This window comes from Homarus americanus, unplaced genomic scaffold, assembly GCF_018991925.1.
Source record: "Homarus americanus isolate GMGI-L3 unplaced genomic scaffold, GMGI_Hamer_2.0 scaffold49634, whole genome shotgun sequence".
In the NCBI taxonomy this organism is placed as follows: domain Eukaryota; kingdom Metazoa; phylum Arthropoda; class Malacostraca; order Decapoda; family Nephropidae; genus Homarus; species Homarus americanus.
The window spans coordinates 1-9557 of NW_024716200.1; the positions used below are offsets into that span (position 1 = coordinate 1).

The 9557-nt window shown below is 39.9% G+C and overlaps 1 non-coding gene across 1 annotated transcript; it reads right to left on the bottom strand.

Annotated features, from left to right (window-relative positions):
• Window positions 1–58: 58 nt before the first annotated feature.
• Trnaa-cgc lies at window positions 59–133 on the bottom strand. Its single transcript has one exon. It is a non-coding gene; the product is annotated as a tRNA-Ala (tRNA).
• Window positions 134–9557: the final 9424 nt, after the last annotated feature.

Below are 9557 nucleotides of genomic sequence, written 5' to 3' on the forward strand. Positions count from 1 at the left end.
GTTCCAAATTACTGCTAGGTAGACAGAGGCAAATGGCGTAAAGAAACTTGCCCATAGTTTCACCCTGCCCGGGGATCGAACCCGGGTCCGCTCGCTTGCGAGGCGAGCATGCTGACCATTACACCACAGGTCACCATTGACACACATATACGCGCACACACACACACACACACACACATGCACAGATAATTGCAATAAGGTATATCGTCATGCACTTCAGATCAATACATGCAAGTGACCAGAAACACACATTAACTTCCTTGTTCTTTCCGACATGACAGGAAGTTTTGGATCATCTCACTCCCAAGCATAAAAAAATATCATCTATTGTTTTTGTCATAACGAGCAATGGGTTTAAACAATTGTATAACCAAACACACAGTCTGGTCGTGGACAGGTTCAATACTATCTGTGAGTGATAAAAGAAGCCCAAATGCTGTCTTGCTGGGGGAGGGGGATGGGGATTTGAATGAGAGGGGTATTTCAGAGCTGGGAGAGTTGAAGGGGTGTGAAGGGGGGGAGACACGGCAGTGGTCTAGAAAACACTCACTGCATGTATATGTGACAAACCCTTGGAAATCAGATAAGTGTGTACAAAAGTAACATCTCTTGACCAAACTGATTAAGATAAGGAGAAAGTCTAAAGAGGTTCTAACCCTACTAGGTCCCAATACTAGTGGTTTTCAGTGTTTATAATTAAATTGGGTTAAGTTGTAATCTATTAAAAGTTGGGATTATTTAACTTGCTGTCAATGGTTTACCATTTAGCGCTGAAGAAATTTTTTTTTTTTAAATATAACTTCAACGTATGGTAAACATAATAACTGGACATCACAAGAGACACTAGCTAACATAGCCTCAAATTACAGTAAATTAAAAAGGTCATTTCAACACAACCTAAAATATTAGATTAACTAAATAATTTCTAAGCAAATTGTCACTAAAAATATTGTTTCAACCCTCTACATCACAAAAGAACTATAACTAAACTAAATCCTTTCAAGCTAATTGTTACAGCATTAAAAAAAAAAATAGTTGTTTCAACCCTCTACATAAGATATACAGCTAAACTAGGTAACTTCCAAGCAAATTGTCACTTCAAATCTTTAATAATAATAATAAAAAGGAAACCGGATCAACAAGCAGAAGTCAGCGGGCTGGAGGGTGGGTGTGTGTGTGCAGGGCGAGGGATGGGAGGGAGGGAGGGAGGGAGGGAGGGGGGGAAGAGCAGTTCATGCTATATGTTAAATTAATCGTTTGCCCTTACTTCATGGCCTTGCTAACGGCTCTACACATATAAAACGAGTGTGTGATGAGGATTAGCTGCAGTGTGCCCAGACAGATGGCCACAGACAACATGGGTGACAGGTAGTAGAAGGTGTTCTCCTGCAACCTGCTCAAGCTGACACTAGCGTAGCTAGGGGGGGCGGGGGCGGTCCGCCCCGGCCGGCACTTTTGGGGGGGCGGCACTTTTGGGTCTGCTAATCACCCATATCTGCAGCTACTGGAGACGTTAATCCATCCCTTTGTATCGGCGACAAGTTAATCCTTGCCGTGTCTGACCTAACACCTGACCCACATCATCACGGCCACGTCATGAGCTACGTACACCCTTGCTATGCGCCCCCCCCCCCCACACACACAACCTGTAACCTGTTGAGGATTAAGGAAACAACTTCAAACAAGTACGCCAGTGAGCTCATGTGGTATGGGTCAGGTGTTAGGTCAGACACGACGAGGATTAACTTAACGCCGATACAAAGGGAAGGATTAACGTCTCCAGTAGCTGCAAAACCATGCAGTCTCGGGTCATATCAGTTCATGTACAGCCGACCAATCCACCAGTTACAAGCAATTCACTTCAGTTCTGCACAAGTCTCCATCGTGACAAGACGAGGGGAGGCTAGACGACTTTTAAGTTCTCTTGTGTTTTCGATCCAGTTATTTACTTCGTTGGAAGACATAATACTATAAGGTAAGAAATATTAAAGTATTGGTTTAAAAATATTGATGTGACTTTTGCTGCGGTACTGAGATTAAATATTAAGATTTTGTTTCACAGCATTGCGATTTTATACTAAGACACTATCCTCAATGGGGTACAAACAAAAGCCCCCCCGACAAAAGCCACCCAGACGAAAGCCACCCAGACAAAAGCCCCCTACTTTGATCGGGGTGGCTTTTGTCTGACAACAGTAAGGGCTTTCAAAAGTTACGGACATAATTAAATAGTTGAGGGTAAAATATACTGTTCTTCTCTGTGGTTAATTATTGGTTAGGTTAGGGTGAGGTTAAGTTAGGTTGGGTTGGGTTAGGGTTAGGGTTGTCAGACAAAAGCCACCCCGATCAAAGTAGGGGGCTTTTGTCTGGGTGGCTTTCGTCTGGGTGGCTTTTGTCGGGGGGGCTTATGTCAGACATCCATTTTCACTGTACTCTGAGTCTGTAATTTTAGATTAAGTTGCTACTTTTTACATTTCCATTGTATTACATTGATACTAGTGTCATTATACCGTGATTTTAGATCATACTCAATAAAAGATAACGGTGCATGCAGAAACTTCACATCATGAAGAATAGATGCATAATAACCACTGGAGAAAGGAAAGACAAGCAGCAAGTACTTTCGTTTAATACATCCTCAGGCAGAGGATGTATTAAACCAAAGTACTTGCTGCTTGTCTTTCCTTTCTCCAGTGGTTATTGTGCATATATATATATATATATATATATATATATATATATATATATATATATATATATATATATATATATATATGTATATATATATATATATATATATCTGCACAATAGCCACTGGAGAAAGGAAAGACAAGCAGCAAGTACTTTGGTTTAATACATCCTCTGCCTGAGGATGTATTAAGCGAAAGTACTTGCTGCTTGTCTTTCCTTTCTCCAGTGGTTATTGTGCATCTATTCTTCATGATGTGAAGTTTCTGCATATATATATATATATATATATATATATATATATATATATATATATATATATATATATATATATATATATATATATATATATATATATATATATATATATATATATATATATATATATATCAAAAATTATGCATTTGCTGAGGAAATGCTATTTAAGAAAAAATGTTTTCCTATGCATATTCCTTTTGGAATAGCGTTTTTTTATATTATTCAATGCCGTAATAATAAATAATGTACGTAATACATTTTGAATTTTTTTGTAAATTCACAAAAGCATTCTTTTGCTACACAGAGCTTTTTTCTTAATGTGTTATTTGTCAAAAGTGTAGAATTTGTGACTTGTGATATTTAGCTTCATCACTTTTATCTAAAGTTCTCGTCATTTTTTTCAATTTTTTTTATCTTTTAATTTTAAACATGCAGTGTGAATTTATTTCTCGAAAAATTAATGTTTTATACTTCTATCACTCTGTCCCCAGATGAAGCGAGCTAAAGAAAGTGGTGCTGTGTACAGAAAAAAGAGAAAGGCAAGAGAGGAAGTATTAAACAAGAATAAAGGGGCACTCTTTAAATACATCAGTCGTATAGAAACCAAATCATTATCAAATTCAAGGGATTCAAGTTCAACTTCAAGCGATTCGTCAACTTCAACTCCTTCAAGTGATGAAGAACATGAAGAAGAAAATATTCCGGGACCAGCTGTGGACAGAGTGGACATAAAAGATGTTGGCCTATGGCCAAGCAAGATTAGCAATGACACACGGATCTTTCTGGTACGTCAAGGTGCGTCTGTGGTTCAAAATCTAGATTCTGATTTTGGTGAAGTAATTCGTGAAGGTGTGTCAACCAAAGGACAAACTAGAAAACTAACACGCGAATGGTTTTTGCAAACTCTGCTTTTGTTGCAAACTGTTTAATTCTGAGGATGGATTCAACATATGGTGGAAACTGAATCCTAGAATATCCGAGCACGAATCCAGTGCAGCTCACGTTCGGAATTTCACACAATGGAAGGAGTTGGAAATTAGGATTGCTCGTGGAGCAACAATTGATGTATTTTTTGTGGGGGCACGGGCGGGGGGGGCGGCAAACTCAAGGGCCGCCCAGGCCACCTCTAGCTCGCCACTGCTCAAGCAACTCTGTAATAGCAACTATCACCAGGTAATATTAGAGAGAGGGAGAGAGGTATTTACACTGAGTGGTTTAGAGAGTTTTAACCTTCTGTAAAACATCTTGACACCTTTCTCAACTCTGTAAATGTAGGATCCCATCACCAAGAGGAAGAAACAATGGATTATTGGTTTCTGAAAAATGTGTAAACTTTTTCACTACTTTTACAGCTTTGTAAATGAAGGAAGAGAACCATCACCACTTCAGTGTTAGAAGGGAGAAAACAATGTATAGATTAGTTATTTACAGACAACTTTCTCACCATTGTAAATGTAGAACCTTCACCAAAAGAATAATAATAGGGGAAAAAATATATGGTTTAGTGTCTTACAGAATTTACCAACATTTGTGAATCCATGATCATTATTCACTGCTGTAAATGTAAAAGAATCATCACATGGTATTAGTTGTAAAAAATAAAAAATGTCTGGAGTATCAGTTTACAAATTTCAGCAACTATTAAACAACAACAATAATATTACACCAAGAATAAGCATAAATAGAAAATATAGGAAGCCACGGTTTTAACTCATCCACACATTCTTCCCGTGAGAGTGAGAGAGGAACATTTACACCTCACCAACACTCATCATCTGTTTACCTTTCCTCAATGTCACAGGAGAGTGTAAACATGTCGATAAAGAACAAATATACTTCATATATTTCAACAGCCTTTATTATTTTTCTCTCCTATTCTTAAGTGGGATGGAACAGATACTTAGAAAAAAGAATAAGTTAAGTAATAACAAAGTGATATCAGAAAAGTGCAGAAATTATAAGAAAATAGTATGTGCATAACCAAAAGAATTCAATCATGAATCAATCAGAGTACCGTTCTCACATCTGAGGGTTGGTGATCACAGTCCACCACTCTAAATGTTCTCGAGCTGTTTTTACCAATCCTCTAAGGTTTTGTATATACTGGGGATTTAAGACCCATTAAAAAGATATAAGAAAGGATGAGAAGGAAATTTTATATGTGGAAGAGTGTTCAGAAATAGAGCTGAGAGTGACACTACTAAGCTGAAGATGAAAAGCTTATTGGGAATATCATGATTTCTAAGCTGAGTACGCTCTGGAGCCTAGACCACACAGCTTAATCCAGCCACGCGGAGGCGGCTTAAACCAACAACGATGATGAGGCAGCAGCTTAGACCAGTCATAACGAGGAGAGCTTAAACCAATCACAAACCACTAGTAGGGTGTCCACTGGCCAGACAAAACAAAATTTCCTGACTTTTCCAGGTGTAAATCTGAAAATTTTCAGGTACACTGATTCAGTATTTATTATGAAAGAATAATAAAATTAGAGGTTTTCAACAATATGTACATGTACCTTTGATAATCGCGGGGGTTAGGTTCCAGACAACTACAGTGATAAGCAAAACTGTACATATCGAAACACATAACATTTGGGAAAAATTAGTTTGTCCCATGACCCCAAAGATACATCCCCTAACAGACCAAAACATATCCCCAAAAATGTGTAGGTGCATTAAAAGATACAGTAAAAGACTAGTAACACCTTTACTAATTAATGAATAACAAATAAACAATACCTGTATACAGTATTGTACAATATTGTAGCATACATGACAAGTCATAGTAGAATGAGTGAGAGGGGCAGAGTGTCAGTGAGATGCAGTGGGTGGAAGGGAGGAAGTTGGAAAGTGGGTGGGAGGCAGTGGATATCGTGTTGATCTGCTCTGGCTAAATCAAATCCATCAGTGAAATTATGATTTAGGTGGTCATAACAGAGGTAGTGGTGGTGATCATGGAGCTGGTGGTGGTGATAATAGAGGTAGTGGTGGTGATAACAGAGGAAGTGGTGGTGATAACATAGGTAGTGGTGGTGATCATGGAGCTGGTGATGGAGGGGGAGATTGTAGTAAGTGGTGAGATGATGATGCATCAATCAGTTTGTTTGGTAACACTGGCTGCAGCACTGCCAGATACAACTGAACAGCTGATGTCTACCCACAAAATTGAGTGTAAGTATAAATGAACAACGTTGTAATCCTTCCACATTATGTTACATAAATTTTAAATTATGGAGTGAGAAAGGTGGGGGTGATTAGAGAGGTGGAGTGGAAGGAAATGGTAAAACACGGTGGGTGTGTTACCGAGTGCATGCTTATCCTTGTCGAGAACATTGGAACATTCAAACAGAGAATACTACACACGTTTTCGTCGCTTGGTTGGATCAGGTGCCTTAACACTCTTCTTGTTCACAGGTGCCATGGTGGAGGGTAATTAAAAGTAACAAAAATTGCACCATAAACAAGCACGGAGCAGGAAACTGTCTTCAAACACCAACCAAAACAGTGCGGGGAAATAAATGCCGCCACTGGAAGCTGGCGCCACGAGCCATGCTGCCATCTCTTGGCAGTCGCTGCTACCTCTGGCTCTCTCAAACCTGCCACTGTCCCATGACAATTCCGTGATAACCCAGATCAAATCATTGATAAGTGTACACATGGTTGCAACTGAGGATACTGTGACAAGCCAGATCAGTGATTATCGGGTCCCGTGATTATTGAGGATACATGTACAGTACATATTATTGGGAAATTTAAAGATGGTATACAGGTCCACCACCGATTTTCCAGGAACAGATGGTCCGGCACCTCTTTTAATCCGGACAAAATTACGAAAGGGCACTTGAAATTCCTGCAACTTCCAGATTAGTTTACTGGGCTGCCACAGATGGCGTTACGAGTTAACCACGCTCACTTTGTTTGTTTACTCTGCATTTGCTGGTGGTAGCTCCTTGATTTTGTGTGATTCTTAGCTTATTTTGTACATATTTAGTCCCAGCTATGGCTTCAAAGGCAAGTACAAGTGTCAGTGGTGGTGTAAAGTGTAAACACCAGTCCATATCTATACAAGATAAGGTGGAACTCTTGAGAAAACTTGACCGTGGTGTTTCAGTACAACAGGTGAATAATCAGCATGGTATTGGTTCGTCAACTGTGTATGATATAAAGAAGCAGAGAAAAAGTAATGAGATTCTATGCAGAAAGTTATTCCAAGAAGCAAATGTGCATTAGAAAAACAATGAAAGACGGTAAGTGTACTGAACATGATAGAGTGATGATGGAATGGGTTCGACAACATCACATTGAAGGAGTGGAATTGTCAGGTAGCATGATAATGGAACAGGCAAAGGTGTCCCATGAAGAACTTATTTAGAACATAACTGTGACTAACGTGAAGGATGGCTTCAAAGGTTTAAGAAGCGTCATGGAATTGCAATGCGTAAGGTTTATGGTGAGAAACAGTCTGCAAACAAGGAAGGAGCTGCCAAGTATGTGGACGAATTTGCCAAGCTTGTAGCTGATGAACACCTCAGTCCCGAGCAGGTGTATAATGCAGATGAAACTGCATTGTATTGGCGATGTACACCCTGAAAAACATTAACAACGGAGGATGAAGAAGAGCCCACAGGATTCACACTATTTTGAAGTTGAATTGAATTCACATTAAATTCCAGGTTTATTTGTAAAATTTCCTGGCTTTTCCAGGTTTTCCAGACCAGTAGACACCCCAACTAGAAGGCTTAACCCCCCAACCACTACCAGCAGACAGCTAAGACCACAACCACTAGACAGCTAAGACCACAACCACTAGACAGCTAAGACCACAACCACTAGACAGCTAAGACCACAACTACTAGACAGTTTAAACCCCCAACCACAATCAATTACAGCCACTAGACAGCTTAAACCATCCAACCACAATCAACCACAACACAGCTTAAAAGCCACCCCCCAAGCCAAGCTAACAACAGCTGACGTGGGCTAGACAAGTTTGGGTCATTAAGAAGGGTCGAAGGTGTGTGTGGGGCACTTCATTAAAACATAGCTACCACCCCGGTCACCCGGCAACGGTCAGAAGCCCTTCCTCACGCTACCAAATGCTAAAAAATTAAACTATTGATTATCCTCCACCCTGGGTGGCCACAGTATCCTGGAGACAACAGATGGTGTGTGTGTGTGTGTGTGTGTGTGTGTGTGTTATATCTGGGGATAATTCTGTACCCCAGGATTTTTGGCGATCTTCACTTACTATTTAAAAATATGTTTTTGTACTTATAAAACCTTTCCTGATGAATTATTACAGAACTTATAAAACTATAATTTATGAATTACTACTTATAAAATCGTCACTTATAAGTTACCTTCTACTTGTATTACCATCACTTATGATTTACTGTATTTCCTACTTATAAAACCATCCTTAATGGGTTATCTACTACAGTTAACCCTCACTTTACGCGGTCCCACATTCCGCGTTTCCACGTTTACGCGGTCCCACATTCCGCGTTTCCACGTTTACGCGGTGCCCTGCTGGAACCCAGGATGCTCACATTCCGCGGTGCGTGTACCCCTTTACGCGGAGAGCGGCTGGCGAGCCGCGCCATTTTTGGATCCAAACCTCCCGCCATCCGCCATGTTGTGTAAGCTGCGCAAACATGGTGCGCAAAAGGTCGCCCAGTCATCAAAACATTACCAGTTCTTCACCCACCACAGCCGGCCCAAGTCAGTGATAGTGATAATTATGGTGAGGATATGGACTTATATGGACTTTGGGGAGTTTGACAAAGAGGCCCTGCAAGCCTCTGTGGTGGATAGTGATACAATTGATACAAGTGACACAGGTGAGGGCCAATAATCTGCCCTCTGCCTCGGAACCAACCGCCCATCCCCGTGTGCCCAGCCATTTTTTCTACTAATGTAAGTGTTAAAAACCTAATATTATTGATATTTCTCTTAATTATTAATTGTGTGTGCATACCATCATAAAGTTAAGATAATATTTTTACTACAACATAGTTGAGTGTCGTCAAAAAGTGGAGTTTGGGGATCGGCCCGGACTCCATTTCAATTAATCCCATATGTTATGTTATTCACTTTACGCGGGACCCTCCGGGTTACATTAACCGCGTAAAGTGAGGGTTAACTGTACAGTACTTATATAATCTTAACTTATAATAAATTCACTTACAAGATATTTGCTACTTATAAAACCTTCTATTATGAATTACTTAGTACTTTTAAGACCTTTACATATCCAGCACACTTACAAAATTCCCTCTAAAACGTATATCCATAAGCCGAGAAGTAGTAAAAGTTATCCTAGCGAAGGTTACTTACAATGACCCAACACACTTACAAAAAAAAACTTATATACTAGATACGAAATGTCCAAAAAATAAGTAAAAAGTAGATGAACTAACTGTTAGGTAATAAGAGTTGTCCAGGGTGGGGTTGGTAATGCAGGTAGGGTCTAGTGGTAGGAATTTGATGGGGTTCCCTTCAAGCACACAACATGCCCTAGGGACCAACACATCACTTGACTTGTTGGCCTGCCACATCGTCGCTTGTTGGAAGTCCGTGTAGTTGTTTACCCCACAACACTTCAGCTGT